The sequence below is a fragment of the Pogona vitticeps genome, chromosome 2 (genome assembly GCF_051106095.1).
Source record: "Pogona vitticeps strain Pit_001003342236 chromosome 2, PviZW2.1, whole genome shotgun sequence".
Lineage (NCBI taxonomy): Eukaryota > Metazoa > Chordata > Lepidosauria > Squamata > Agamidae > Pogona > Pogona vitticeps.
The window spans coordinates 27,369,756-27,382,620 of NC_135784.1; the positions used below are offsets into that span (position 1 = coordinate 27,369,756).

General features: G+C 43.5%; 1 long non-coding RNA gene across 1 annotated transcript; it reads left to right on the top strand.

Moving 5' to 3' along the window:
* The first annotated feature begins 1,879 nt into the window (after nt 1–1,879).
* LOC144587557 (uncharacterized) lies at nt 1,880–3,660 on the top strand. The gene is made up of 3 exons (XR_013542702.1): nt 1,880–1,991; nt 3,008–3,074; nt 3,639–3,660. It is a non-coding gene; the product is annotated as an uncharacterized LOC144587557 (long non-coding RNA).
* Nucleotides 3,661–12,865: the final 9,205 nt, after the last annotated feature.

A 12,865-nucleotide genomic window follows, 5' to 3' on the forward strand; every position in this document is an offset into this window, starting at 1 on the left:
GAGCACGGTGTCATCAGTGCGCTGATGATACTCAGCTCTACATCTCATTTCCACCTTCCTCAGGAGATGCCGTTCTGTCCCTCCAGCGCTGCCTGGGGACCGTACTGCAATGGATGCAGGAGAACAGGCTGAGGCTGAACACGGACAAGACGGAGGTACTAAGGGTGGGCGCCCCCACAGTCGGGAGCTTGGGAAACTCCCTCTCCTTTGGGGGGGGTGACCCTTCCTGCTAAGGATGGGGTCCGCAGCTTGGGGATCCATCTCGACCCGGCGCTCACTATGGAGTCCCAGGTGGCGTCGGTGGTCCGAACCGCCTTCTACCATCTTAGGCGGATTGCCCAGCTGCAGCCCTATCTCGATGTTGGGGCACTCACCACTTTGGTGCATGCGCTCGTAATCTCAAGATTAGACTACTGTAATGCGCTCTACGTGGGGCTGCCTTTGAGACTGCTGCGGAAACTTCAGGTGGTGCAGAATGCGGCGGCCAGACTTCTTAGTGGGGTGAAAAAATTCCAACACATTTCACCCACTCTGGCCGCATTGCATTGGCTACCCATCCGATTCCGCATCGACTTCAAAGTGTTGATGCTTGTATACAAAGCCCTAAACGGTTTAGGGCCTCAATACTTGGCGGAACGCCTTCTACCACCAAGATCTACCCATGTCACTCGCGCGAGCCAGGAGGTGAGGCTGAGGAGCCTAATGCCGAGGGAGGCCCGGAAGGAAAAGACAAGAAATCAGGCCTTCTCGGCGGTGGCTCCTCGCCTCTGGAACAACCTTCCCCCTGATATTCACGCGGCCCCCTCGCTGGGTATTTTCAAAAAGCAACTAAAAACATTGATGTTTCGGCAGGCCTTCCCCTCTAGTTAATTCCTGTTCCCCCTCCTCTTTTCTTTCCTAATGTCTAACTCAATTGTCGTAAGTTTTCCTTTATGTAATTCTGCTGTTTTTATTGTATCCCTTGCTGTAAGCCGCCTAGAGTGGTCTATCGACTAGATAGGCGGGATATAAAATAAATGGATGGATGGATGGATGGATGGATGGATGGATGGATGGATGGATGGATGGATGGATGAATGAATGAATGAATGAATGAATGAATGAATAAATAAATAAATGAATGAATAAATAAATAAATAAATAAATAAATAAATAAATAAATAAATAAATAAATAAATAAATAAATAAATAAATAAATTTTTCTGGGGCCATCCTGGGACTGTGCAGCTTGCCCAAGGCCACCTAGGCTGGCTGCTCAGGGTGTTATCTATTTAAGAGATGGTGTGAATATCTGGGAGGGAAATACTATGGGAGGTATATCCAGGAGGGTGGAGGAGAGAGAGAAGATGGATGGAAGGAGCTGGATAAAACGGAGTGCTTTGGGCAGATGATCCCAGAAAGTAAACAGATGCTAAAGACCTGTAGGCAGTCTGGCCTTCCAGGTTTTGTTGGATGGCAGCTCCCATCATTCCTTATAGTGGGCTTTTCTGTGGTGAAGGGGGCTGATGGGAATTTTTTTTCCATAAGTTCTGGAGAAATGCACCTTGCCAACTCCTGTTGCAAATAAATCAAGCGGCAGTTTCCCCAGGACCTTGCAGCTTCAATTAAAATATATCTCAGTAATAGTAAGCTGCTGGCTGAGTCACTGTTCTGCATTGCTTTCTGGTGTTCCATTTTCCTTTATTCATAGCTAACATATCTGATGAGAAATAAGAGCTCGGCAGTTTAGGCATTAGAGTTTGATTCCCCACTGGCTTTCCTTGACAGGGGATGGTCCTGATGATCTATAGGATCCCTTCCAGCTCTGCAGGTCTAAGATTATCTAAGATTAAAGATATGCACCTTCCCTCTCTCTTGGTCTCCCTTTATCTCCAGGAGTAAGAAAGGAAAGTTTGAAAATCCTTTGGTTTTCCCATCCTCACTGAAATGGAAAGTTTGGGAATTCTCAGATATCAATCCTGCTCTGCAGAAGTTCTTGAAGAAATTCCGAGGTATTGGCATATCCTTGTAGGTCTTTCTGACCAGGAGAGGGTGGGATCCCTTTGGGAGCAAGGCTCTGTGATTTACACCTGCACCTTTATCATGACTTGCATTCCCTGAACAGGTGGCAGCTGATGGAATGGGCAGGAGCCCATGAAAGCTTTTGCCGAATAAAACCTGTTCGTCTCCAAGGTGCCACAAGACAGAGGTGGCCTACAGACTGAACAGGGGTTGGGGAGATACCTGCATTTCCACAACGCACGGTGGAAAAATAGTTGTGTCTAAATTCCAAAAATTTTCTAATGCTGGAGCACTGGGTTAGCATTTTTAGATGTGGCTCCTGTCTCACAAAATACACCTTGAGGCAGAATATGGACATTTTTAGTTTTTTAGGCGACAACCTCCAGAAGTCCTTTGATCGCATGGCCAGGAATCTTAGAAAAGTCCCTTTTTTATTTATTTCAATATTTTAAAATTTATTTTTTTTTTAACCTGCATTTCTCCTTTAAAAGGACCCAAGGCGGCTTACAACAATTAAAAGAGAGCATTTCAGTTAGGCACTGTGAGTATACAATGCTAAAAGAATCAATGAATACAATACCAACAAAAAAATAAGCAACACCAAAACGGATTCAATGCAGTAAGGCACAACAATCCACTCGTCAGACATTCACTCAGGGAAAAGCTTGCCTGAAGAGAAAGGTCTTTGCCTGCTTCAGGAAGGACAGCAAAGAAGGGGCCAGCCTGGTCTCCTGTGGGAGGGAGTGCCAAAAGTCTGCGAACAGCAGCAGAGAAGGCCTTCTCCTGGGTCCCCATCAAATATGAAGATAGTGGGACCAAGAGGAAGGCTACTACTTTCCATACTCCCCAGCCAGCATGGTCAAAATACCACATGTGTTGGCAACAGTTTTTTAATCTAATAATCGGAAAATACTATGGTTGGAGCAGTAAATCCAGAGGCACAGAAAAAAGTCAGTGGTAAGACTCTGCCTGGAATTGATGCTATTGTGTTTTATATGTGTTTTAGGCTTCCCTTTAATTCTCGTTCCTTCCTTCCATAGTTGCCCTGGCATCTGCATATTCAGTGAGAAAAGGTAAATCATATGGCACAGGGTTTTGAAGTGAGTTTTGAAGTAACAGACTGCCGACTTGCAACTAGTTGTTTTTAAGGGAGGGTTTAATGAAGTTATATTTCTTAAATACAATAATGAACAGGAGCAAAGCTAGTTTATTGGCACAAGAATAAACCCTCTTAGAATGACAGTCCCACCTAGAACCTTGCAGACAGGGAAGGAGAAAGCAAGAATTTACTTTGGAGAAGGTGTGATTGCATATCAGGTGTAGGAGGAAAAGCCTTCACCCCAGTTCAGACAGTAAGCTATTGAAATAGACTTTCCACATAGTCCAGAACTCTGTGTGCCTATAGCAGTTCTTGACTCTGACAGAGGCTTAAACCAGCCCAATGCTGCTTTGCTACAGAAATTGTAGCCCGTTGTTTGTTTCTGGAAGAAACAGGGATGGTGTGGGGCTTCCTGACCATCCATAGGACATGTCACAACCAACAGCTACTAGAGTCAGATGGAGGCTTTGGTAGAACAAGGGCAACGCCTTAGCTATGGCACGTTCTGCTCAATGATACCCTTATTTCTGTCCGACAGCAAATGTGACCCTGGATACCATCACCACCAATTCTCAGCTCACTCTATCTGAGGACCAGAAAGGTTTGACACTGAGTGATGGGCCACGGACTCAGACCGCAGGGTCTCTGCAATTCCATCATCAGCAGTGCGTGCTGGGACATAAATCGTTACACTCTGGCAGAAGCTACTGGGACGTTGATGTGGAGAAGGAGGGCGCATGGGCTGTGGGTGTGTCGGAATATAATGTGGAACTGGAAAAAGATATCCAGCCTGGTCCGAAAGCTGGAATTTGGGCCATTGGGAGGTGGGAGGGTCAGTACCGGGCTGTTGTCCCCCCAGATTACCCTCCTCTGTCTCTGAACAGGGAACCCCAAAGGATCCGGGTGTATCTGAACTACAGCGCTCGGGAGCTGGCGTTTTTTGATGCCAATACAGCAGCCTTGCTCTGTACTTTCACGCTAACCGAGTCATATTTTGCGAGATTCTACCCCTTCTTTTGGATATGGAAGAATTCACACCTAAGGCTCTGTAAATGAGGTCGTAACTAATTCTGTTTATCTTGCCTACTTGCTGAGCAACCAGCCTTATGCCCACTTTCTCTTCATCATCCCCCTCAGACGTTGGTGTGTTTGGAGGTAGATTCCTCCCTGGGAAGAATCCAGCAAGCCAGATAATGTCAGAAGGGGTGGGGCCCTATCCTGATACCTCTTTCCAACATTCATTGGCACTTCACCCTTGATGAGAGAGGCATCGTGTCCTGGATCCTCTGTGGGACCAGACTGGAATCTCCCATAGGCTAGAGTAGACCTCAGAGCCAGAGGTAACCTTCCTCTGGCACAGCTCAACCTTGAATAGGACTTGTAAAACTTTATGTTTCACTATAAAGAAATTCTTATTTTCCTTGCTGAGTGGTCTCCTAAGAGTACATCCTCTAGTGAAGAGGTGACTGTGTTCTAATCCTCCAGATGTTGGACTATAACTCCTTTCCTCTCTCACCATTGTCTTTACTGCCTAAGGATGATTAGAGGTGTAGTGTACAGACTCCTTGCCCCTTTCCTCCCTCCCAGTGTGTCATGAAAAACCAAGGAGAGGGGAAGAGAAGCCACTTCTGATGGTGTTTCTCCCAGGACCTGAAGATATTCTTGTCCACACTGTGATAAATCAGGCAGAAGTTGGCTGCTGCCTACTTTCGTCCTGACTAGGCTGGAAGGACTGTCCTTTCCGTGTGTACTTTCAATTGATGCCGGCTTGTTGCACAGCCTGGGAAAGCTAGTTTTTGGACTGTAGCTCCCAGAATCCCAACTCGAAATGTAAATTTTCACAGCTCTGGTATGCTGGGAGATGTTACACTGAAGACGTTTTTAAACAAATTGTTTTTCTGTGGCTGCTTTGTGCCTTCACATTCATAGATACTGTTCTATATATGTTACAGGCTCCCAGGGAGATATATAAATTAAATAAAAATTTCATTAATGAACATAAATAATGTGATCGTTTTCTTGAAAAACTCCCAGTGCTCACTTTTGTGGCATTGTGAGCGTTGTCTTCTGAATCTCAGGGGTGTGTGTTTGGGCAACCTTTGGAACCCCCCCCCCCACGGTTCCCATTACCTGTGTGTGTGGACCATAGAGGTGCCACCCCTGCCTGTGAGGGGGCACAAAAAAGTGGAGAATCACACTTCTGGGCACTTCCAGAAAGTATAATTTTGACACTTAAATCATGTTGAACTATCTTCTGACACATCCACACACCCCTTGGAGTTGGGGGAGGGGGAGATTGAAGCCAAATGTGGATCTCTGGTCACTTCTGGGTTCATCAGCAGAGGGTGATGAGGCCTGCAGTAGGCCTCCATGAGATATAAAACTGGGGGGGGGGGGCAGACTCTGTGAAGTTGCCCATCCTTGCCCTCTTATAATGTACTGCACATTATTCTACTCCAGAATATTTTCAAGGTTTGCTAAGGAAAGGTAAGGGGCCTTAAGCCGACAGGCCATGGAGATCTGTGAAAGGTAGCTGAGGACCTCTCCTTATTCGGAAAATGGCTTGGTTTCTGCACTGTGGTGGGAAGAAACAGCCAGTGTTTGGCCAGTGGTGCTGTGGAAAAAAAAAGGAGGGTGGGAGAGGCATGTTCTTTCTAGAATCTGGAATGCAAGTATAGGTCATCATCATCATCATCATCATCATCATCATCTTAGAACTGCAGAGCTGGAAGGGAACCTGTGGATCGAATCCAGCCCCTCTCATGAAGACACAGTGGGGAATCAAATTCTCAAGCTCTGGTTCTGCCGCCAGATGCCTAAACCAACGGTAGCATTCCTTGCAGTATTAAAAGTCCAGGTTCAAGTCCCCACTGAGCCCATAAAGCTCACTTGGGGGTCACCCTCTCTCGCTCTCCAATCCACTGAGCTATTCAGCAGTTGAGAGTCATACAGAGGCAAGCCCTTGGTTCATGTCACCCAGTTGCATCAACACTGAATGAGCAGCTTTCTGGCCAAAGTCTTCTGTAGTTCCACTGCCTGGTGATTTTCCATCAAAGTACTAACTGGATCTTAGCTTACAAAAGTAATGTCTGTGGATTTGAACTCGGGTCCCTCCAATCTAGCACAAGCCATGAGTGTGGCTCTTTTTTTTCTAAGTGCACTGTAGCGTTCCCCTTTATGATGTCAATGGTTCATGTTTTGTTATGTGAATTGTTCGTGCTTATTCATGTTGCTGAGAGGCAGAGCCGAGAGAGGTGGGGCCTGAGATATTCAGAGAGCCAGAGTCAGAGATGAGTAGAGTGACAGAGTGGATAGAGTGTGGAATTAGAGTGAATTTGAGGAGTGATTAGAGTTAGGAGTGTATTATAAAATAGAAGGTTGTTGTTAATAATAAATTTACCTAAAGAAGATATTCATGAATCACTATCAATTTCTGTAATCAATAAACAAAAGTTCTATTTAAAAGACTTTGAAGTGTGGACCTGAATCTTCATCTTCCTGAAGTAATGGTGATTTAGTGATCACCTGGTGGCAGCAGTGTAGAAGAGGGGATTGTTTGCCTTCATGTGCTCTTGAGTTTTGACGGTCAAGAAAGGGGCACTCTCCGATTCAGCCTCAGAGGTGGGAAAGAAGGAGGAACAGGGGCGCTGGGAGGGAAACGGATGATACCTCTTAAAATAAAGATGGGGAGCAAAAAAAAAAAAGGATGCATGGTCAACCAAGGCTGAAGGCAGGGCGAAATAAAATTCATCGTAAAAGTAGGAAACAATAAAGCAAGCAAGCAGTAACTTGTGTGTGTCAGGTAGGTCTGGCCCAGACGGTGTGGCTGTCCCAAAGCTTGCAATGGGGATTTTCTTTACCAAGCGAGACTTGAGCCTCGTGTTTATTGCTGTCCAGGAATTCATTCTTGCCAGTGAAGCACCCCGGGCATTCACTGTCCGAGCAGATCATAAACTCGAAATAATGTGGTCCTTCCCCCCCCCTTCCTTCCTGATCCATTAGGACCCTGTATCCACAGGAGATCGGTTTCAAAGCTGTTACCACCCCCGCGGATGCTGAAAAATAGTGAGCACTATTTTAATCGTGAACGCTATATATATAGCATAGTGTCTGGCTCCCTCTAATAGTCAGTTCTGGTAACTTTAAAAATGTACTATCTTTTAAAATGTACTCTTTCTAGGGATTTTCTTTCAATATTTTTAATATTTTCAGACTCTGGATAAGTGGATCAGTGGATACTGATCCTGTGGATAAGGGAGTGTTTGTCAAGGTATGTTTCAAGGAGCTTGGAATGCAGTGAAATTATTGGTGTAAAAAAGAAGTGGCACAAATAGTGAATGTGTTTTGATGCTCCCCCCCCCAAAGAAGGACTTCTTGTCACAAAACTTGAGGTCACAGCCCAGTTGGAACAAGGCCGTGAGTTTCAGATTCCCATTACCTGTGTGTGTGTGTGTGTGTGTGTGTGTGTGTGTGTGTGTGTGTGTGTGAGAGAGAGAGAGAGAGAGAGAGAGAGAGAGAAAGAGAGAGAAAGAGAAAGAAAGAAAGAGAGAGAGAGAAAGAAAGAGAAAGAGCAAAGACAGGGCAGACTTCAGAAATCCCGTGGAGTGAGAGAAGCTTGGGTAAACCGTTTTGAGGTATCCTATGCTCATGTTAGAGTCAGAGCTGGGAAATGTTCCTTTTTCGTCACCAGGAATAAGCAAATCTGCGCACTCGTAGATAATGCTTGTCTCTTGGGGAATGGGACGATCAGATTTCTGGGATTTTCGCTGCCAGAATTTATCCACAATTCTGGCAGCAGGGTCCTCAAAACAGCAGGTGATTGAGGAGCTTTCCCTTTTCTTATGGTGCTCCTTTTCACATGCTTCTGAGCTGCATTGAATAACAAGGAAGCAGCTTGAAAGAGCAACCTGAGAATTGCAGTGCTACCTGGGACTTGCAAGCATTTGTGGGAAAGATAGTACTGTGGGAGCCGCCCTCTGCTCTGCCAGAAGCCTATGTGGGTCCTGTTTGTGGTGTGAGAATCATGTCCTGAGCCAGTTTTAGGCTTTAGAAACCATTTTTAGAAACAAACTGGCCCACTGGTTACTTCTAGTTTCTTAAAGAAAAATCTTTTAAGGCATAAAATATAAAATATGAAAACTTTTCTACTTTCTTGGAGCATATTAAAAGTTGACCAGTCCCAGTCAAAAAGACTGAATTCACCAAAAAACTGCACCATTTTGCTTCCAAATAAAACTTTTAATAAAACAGTAAAAGATCAAGCTTTTAACAGGAAATAATGTCCTGCCATCTTCAGGATGCAAATGGCATACCAACTACACTGCATACAGCAATATACAGTGGTGCCTCACATTACGAGCGCTCCGTTTGACGACGAAATCGCATCATGACGAAGATTTTGCGATCGCAAAACGATGTTCCCTATGGGGGAATTTCGCTTTGCGATGATCAGTCCCCTGTTTCGCTAACCAATTATTGCAAAGCGATGATTTTCGGCCAGCTGATCGGCGGTTTCAAAACCGGGTGAAAAACATGGCCGCCCGCTGTTTTCTGGCACGGTTTCCTCGCTGCACGGGCAGCGAAAATGGCTGCGCTATGGAGAATCTTCGCTGGACGGTGAGTTTTAAGCCCCTAGGAACGCATTAATTGGGTTTTAATGTGTTTCTATGGGCTTTTTAAAATCGCATGACGACGTTTTCATTCGACAGCGATTTTTTCGGAACGAATTAACGTCGTCATGTGAGGCACCACTGTACAATCAATGTGATTACAGCACAAAACATTCCAAGTGGAGTAATTGCTTAATTAACTTACTACTGTCCTGATGAGATCAGTTATATAGGAAGCTACGAGTCACTCTTTCCCCTTCCTCACAGTTCACCGCATTACTTCACTATCTCTAAAGACGTAAAAGTCTCAAATTTCAAGAATGTAATTGAAACAGGTTTTTTGTTACATTAACGCCCAGTTTCCCAGCCGTGTTTTGCCAATGCAGACTTTTCTTTTTGACCCAATCTTAAATAATGTTGATGTTCCTTGCATTGAATTTCAGTGTTTCTTCCTGTCAGTCTGATATATGTCAAACCACAAGAACCACAGTACAGTGGGGTCCCGCTTGACGATTACCTCGTTAGATGAGGAAATCGCTTAATGATGAAGATTTTGCGATCGCAAAATGATGTTTTAATAGGGAAAAAATTCACGATGATTGGTTCCCTGCTTCGGGAACCAATTTTTCGCTTAACGACAATCAAAACAGCTGATTGTCGGGGTTCCAAAATGGCCGCCCACTTTGCAAAATGGCTCCCCCCTGTGTTTTAGGACAGATTCCTTACTATACAGGCACCGGAAAATGGGTGCCCTGTGGAGGATCTTCGCTGGACGCTGAGGTATTTTGCCCATTGGAATGCATTGAACCAGTTTTAAATGCATTTCAATGGGATTTTTACTTTCGCTTGACGACAATTTCGTTCTACAGCATTTTTGCTGGAACGGATTATCCTTGTCATGCGAGGCACCACTGTATCTCATAAACACCTGGCAGTCCCAAGCCCACTGAATGAAAGGGTTAAAATATCTTTCTGATTGTACCCATTCAACTGAAATGTTTGCCTGGGAAACTCATTTTTTTCTAAATGATGTGCTATGGTTCTTGCTCTGTATTAGCATATACATCACTGAACGTTTTTGCACAGGGTAATGAAGACTAGCACTATTCAAACAGGTTAGTGTGAGTTGTTTTCATATATGCACTTCTACCCAAAGAACCATCTTTATTCCTATATACTAATGCATCCAGGAAAGGTAATTTTCTGTCTCTTTCTAATGTGAACTGTACATTATTATGGATTGTATTTAAATGTGCTACAAAATCATACATTTTATTTTCTCCATGTGGCCAAATCAAGGAAGTTTTATTTACATATCATGTAAAAAGATTATTTAAAAGGTGGGGCGCTAAAGCCTGCTTTTCCAGTGCTTCCATATAGAAATCAGCTACTACTGGGGGCAAGGGAGATCCCATTGTTCCTCCGTCTACCTGTTCAAAAAACCTTTCCATTAAACATAAAATAAGTTGGAAGCTAAACCTTCACATTTTTGGTCAACTCAGTCTGTTTGATTGGGATTGGCCAACTTTTAATTAAAAATATGTTTTCTACAGCAAATTTCCCTTTCACCCAGTGTCTTCTGGAGAGACAGAGTGTACAATGTGGAGGTGTCAATTATAAATTCATATTAAATTATATGGCTTGAGAAAATAATAAACTGAAATGGGGAAACATTTCATTCAATGAAATTAATATAAATGAATATGAAATAGCCATTTTGTATTGTGTTCATTGAACTATATTAACCTATATTAATTCAAGGGGTGTGTGATTTTACACTCCAGCCCTTAAAAGACCCGCTCTAGGGATCCCAGGAAACTGGAGAAATAGGTTGTTGAGATGTTAACCTCTGGAGAATTTAGAGACTTGGCAGAAAATTGTCACTGAAAATCCAAGAGTAAAAATAAGATAGATTTTACCTTGTTTAGACTTGGAGAAGACACACCAATTTTGTTATTTATTCTGGAATTTCTGCCAGGAGGGATAAAAATGATGTGATAGGATGTGACATATTTAGATGTATTTTGCTCTGCCACACTTTCTGTCGCTTTTATAATATCTAGAGATGTGTATTGTAATAGATCCTGAGTAACTTTCTAAAGTGACTCATATGAGAGTTTGTACATTTTTCATTTTTAGCATTGAGAAAATAGTTCTAGTCTTGAATATTTTGAATTATTAAATTTAAGCTCTATACCATAAGTACAGAAGACACAAGCTTAGTAGATCATATCGTTCTTTTCTGAACTGTTAAGTACTAAATATGATACCCAGGAGAAAGAGCTAGATTAAACATAAAGACGACAAATAATTTCCTTGCCAGTTGTGTGTAAACCCCAAATCTCTAAGTCTCTCGTAGGGAGTCTGCATAAGACAGGAGCCCTGTGAAGACATTCAGATATTCCTATGTGGAATCTGAAAGAGGCAGTCTGGAGTGACCTGAAAGACATTGTGGAGGCCCCACGCAGTCTCCTGCTCTAGGTGAACATCCCACTCCGCCTCGTGGCGCAGTGGTTAAAACGCTGTACTGCAAGCTAAAACTGTGCTCACGACCTGGGGTTCAAATCCCAGGTAGCCGGCTCAAGGTTGACTCAGCCTTCCATCCTTCCGAGGTTGGTAAAATGAGTACCCAGCTTGCTGGGGGGGGGGGGGCAATGTGTAGCCTGTATAATTAAAAATTGTAAACCGCCCGGAGAGTGCTTGTAGCGCTATGGGGCGGTATATAAGTCCAATAAAATAAAATAAAAAAATAAATAAATAAATAAATAAATAAATAAATAAATAAATAAATAAATAAATAAATAAATAAATAAATAAATAAATAAATAATTGCCTAAATGTGGTTGGCTTGAGTCTAAGACTGATATTTCATGGGGCAGTATTCCATTCAAGATTTATGTGTGCATGGAATTTGAACTGCAGAAGTTGTGGCACTGTGATGAGGTGCCATCATGTGCGACCAGATACAGAACCAGCACCGCCTTAAATTGCTACAGTAGATTCCACACTGGGAGCTCCATGCATGCATATACAGTCATAGTAGGCATCCTTCAGTCTCGAGAGACTATGGTAATATGCTCTGAATAGAGGTCTTGGAACAGCGTCTAGTGTGGCTGAGAAGGCCAATTCGAGAGTGTCAGTCCCTTCCACACTGAGGACAAATACAATCTGTCCTCTACCCAGTTCCCTGATTTGGCTGCTTTCGGGACTGCCTCTTTGCCCCAGCCTGCTGGACAAGGGTCTCTTCAAAATGGGAGAGGCCGTGAAGCACCGCCTGCCTCCATGCTGAACGCTCAGATGTCAAGGTTTCCCATCTGTTGAGGTCCATTCCTAAGGCCTTCAGATCCTGCTTGAAGATATCCTTGTATCGCAGCTCTGGTCTCCCTCAAGGATATCTGCATATACAGTACAATCCCTGTATCCACGGAATTGGTATCTGTGGTTTCACTTATCCGCAGTATGAAAATATTAAAATACATTTTTTAAAAAAACTAGGAAAACATATTTTCATGATGTGTTTACTAGAACTGGCCACTAGGAAGCTGACAGCATGTTATATATTCTTGTTACATCTTATGGTCTCTGGTTCCCTCTGTTGGCCAGTTCTGCTAAGACATGAAAACACATTTTTCTGGAGTGTAGCAAATGCTATACATTCCATGTATAGTGTTCAGTAGTATCTATAGTTTTTGCATCTGCAGGGGAGGGCTTGGAACTAATCCGCCACAGATATGGGGGTCCTACTATATTTAGAACAGAATCAGCTGGAGGTATCCAACATTTGTGTTTTTTGACTACAACTCCCAGAATTTATGACTCATTATGCCAAAGAAGTTGGCTTATTAAGTCACTGATTCAGTGAGCCTACTGTAGTACAGTTCACTACACTAATCAACAGGATTTTGACCATAGAAAAATCAGAATATAGACTCATTACTTTTTGGAATCAACCAGTCTGAACCCCATTGCCAGTATGACCACAGGACACAATATTCTAAATAAGTAGCTTCTCCAAGATTTCTGATTGTATATATTTGCATGCGCACCCATACTTGTACACACACGGGAGAACTGAATACAACTGATTGGCATGGAATATAGCACCACGTTAACCCTCCTTTGATGAGCAGCTTCTAGGGCAGAAATGGAGAGCTGA